The sequence below is a fragment of the Oryzias melastigma genome, linkage group LG10 (assembly GCF_002922805.2).
Source record: "Oryzias melastigma strain HK-1 linkage group LG10, ASM292280v2, whole genome shotgun sequence".
Taxonomy (NCBI): Eukaryota; Metazoa; Chordata; class Actinopteri; order Beloniformes; family Adrianichthyidae; genus Oryzias; species Oryzias melastigma.
Window position 1 is genome coordinate 18,981,755 of NC_050521.1, and position 2,584 is coordinate 18,984,338.

Below are 2,584 nucleotides of genomic sequence, written 5' to 3' on the forward strand. Positions count from 1 at the left end.
TGTCAGTGCTTCTGAAATGTTTATCACAATAAAAGCTTTTTACTTCCATTCATCTGTTCTCCATAGCAAATTAATGTTCTCTGGCATGGAATAACTTCTTGAGAGTTAATAAGACGTGCTGTCCAAAGGATGTGCTGCATGCTGGAATGTTGTGGAGCATACCAAGTAAGCACTTCACAAAGGAAAATATATGCTTAAATTCTGTTTTAAAAATCCTATGAAAGAGTCTTTCATCCTCAGAACTCGCGGCCCGACTCTGCTGCCCCTCCTTCTGCCTGCCTTGTCATGCCACTGCTCGGCTCATATGCCAGATCTACAGCCCAAGGCAGCAAATGAGTCATGTCTGCATGCATTCAACCAGGTCTCACAACCAGGTGTCACTGGAACAGTGGCAGCCCTGCAGGCTGCAGGGAAAAAGGTGACCATTCTGAGGAAATCCATCTATCAATACTGACAACAGACACACTGTTTATTTGGCAATCGGCTTTACCAGAGTGTTTTGCTCACTTCTGTGTTCAGCCTGTTTGTGCCCCGTGATCTCCTGCAGATTAAAAGTTACAAACCAAATCATCGTTTTTGCCAAAAAGAAAAAAATATATATTTACATTCTGTCAAATAACTTGTAATTTTTTTTCTCATCCCTCAAGGAAAAGGATGAATTTTGAAGACATATCCTGAATAAACATTTGCTGTCAAAACATCCAGTTTTCAGAATAACATTAATGTTTTAAGGCATCGTCTACTGGCATGTTATCTTTGTTTGCAACAAAAATAGACTATTGTAGTTCCGGCCTGTGTTTGCCCTAACCTGTCAGACGATGGTATGTATCCGTTCATAAGGAATACATTATTATAAAGCGGCGTTGTTATTTGCAAACATTAGCCTCTCAGGCAGAGCATTCTTATCTGAATTATGTCAAGGCTTCTCAATGATGTGGCACAGTCAGCTCCCAGACGCTTGTTGTTATCTGTGGAAGCATGCGAAAATAGGGCCTTATTGTCTGATGCAGTTGCGTTCGTGTCACGTCTTACCTCTGACAAACAAACAAACAAACCACAGACAGCTGCCCAGATTGCACTTAGTGAGCAGCCGTTTGGGCTAAGCAGACAGAAGTCATTCGGAAATGAAGGGCACCCCAGGTAACAGAAGGTTTCCAAGACATTTCCTCAGCTCGATCGGCTAGGATTAAGACAAACGCTGTCAGTCCTCTCAAAAGAACAAACTCAGTTGTGACATTTGCATCCATTTAGATAATTATAAGTGACAACTACCATGTTCTGGCCTTTACTTGGCCATACTCTGTGGCTTTTTTCAGCTTTGACTCTGCAGGCCTGTGTTTGACAGAGTATTTCACCTCCCATCTATACTTTTATACAACATCTTTTTAAAAGCCACTCTTGTCACGGAGGAGACTTCAACCTGAGTGGATGCATTTGGGATTTAAGGATCTAATCTGGATTTGACAGAACTCCTTGACTCCATTGAAGAGTTGGATGTAACATACTGCTAGAAACAATTTCTGCATCTACCAAAAGAAGAAATCAGGATGGATACGGACAAATTGTCAAAACACTGTGTACCTGACCACAAGATACCTTTGAAACATTTTCTTTTATTTAAACAAGTAAGAAAATACAGAAAAAATATGATAGAAATCTAAAAAAAATCATATTAAACACAATAAATGAACTCTAAAATATCAAAATTCTAAACATTATTAAATAATTTGAACTTTTATTGCAATTTCTGAATATATCTATATATACTGTATCTAATAAAGTTGTACATTTTCAACTCAATTTTTTTGTGTATTTATGTATTTTGAACCAAAACCACACATTTGTAGAGAGGTACAAAAAGTGTTGATATTTTTAAGGATTCAAGGATTTATATTGTTAAACCAGTAGACAAATGAATATAACTGGCCCAATTAAAATAAATTCTAAATTTGACTTTATTTATTTAGCACTTTTTTCTGTTACAGAACACCTCAAAGTGCTTTATGTAAATGAATAAATATAAAAAAGTAGCAAACCTAGGGGTAAATTCTACAGGATGGACCCTTTTTACCTTGTGATACTCGGCAGGTGAAGTAAAGAGAGTAAAATGTCATTATTATAAATATGAACATATTTGAAGGTTGAGACAGGTTAATATTAGTAATTTGTTTTATGCTAGTGCATAATTAGACATTGTATTTGAAAAACGTGGCTTCATTTGCAATAAAATGCATTCCTACATGTAATTTTTATTTATTTTTTTTAGACCATAATACTTTGATATAATTATTTTTTGACCAAGTTACATACCTAAGTAATTGATCATTAAGCCTCATTTTATGATTAATTAGCTTTGCATGTTTGGCCTCTAAAAGCTGAGCTTTAGTAACCCCCCCGTCAACCCTTGAGCATCCATATCAAGCTCCTTTTGCCCCTCGTTGCATCCGTGCACTGTCGTTTGACTCATTTTTCAAGATTTTAATTGCTGTGCCCCAAATGTAAATGTATAGGAACTCGTGAAGCAGTGCAGCACTTCAGACGTACTTCAATCTGCCTCTGATACCACCTGTGTTGCTTGTTGAGA

General features: G+C 36.9%; 1 long non-coding RNA gene across 2 annotated transcripts in view; it reads left to right on the top strand.

Moving 5' to 3' along the window:
• LOC112153533 overlaps positions 1-612 on the top strand; it is a 20,531-nt gene extending 19,919 nt beyond the window's left edge. Inside the window, exons 3-4 of one of the 2 annotated variants that reach the window (XR_002920515.2) lie at positions 67-165; positions 241-611. This is a non-coding gene — a long non-coding RNA (uncharacterized LOC112153533). Of the gene's footprint in view, positions 1-66 lie in introns of both variants that reach the window. The other variant, XR_004948563.1, reaches the window with a different exon arrangement.
• The last annotated feature ends 1,972 nt before the right edge of the window (positions 613-2,584 follow it).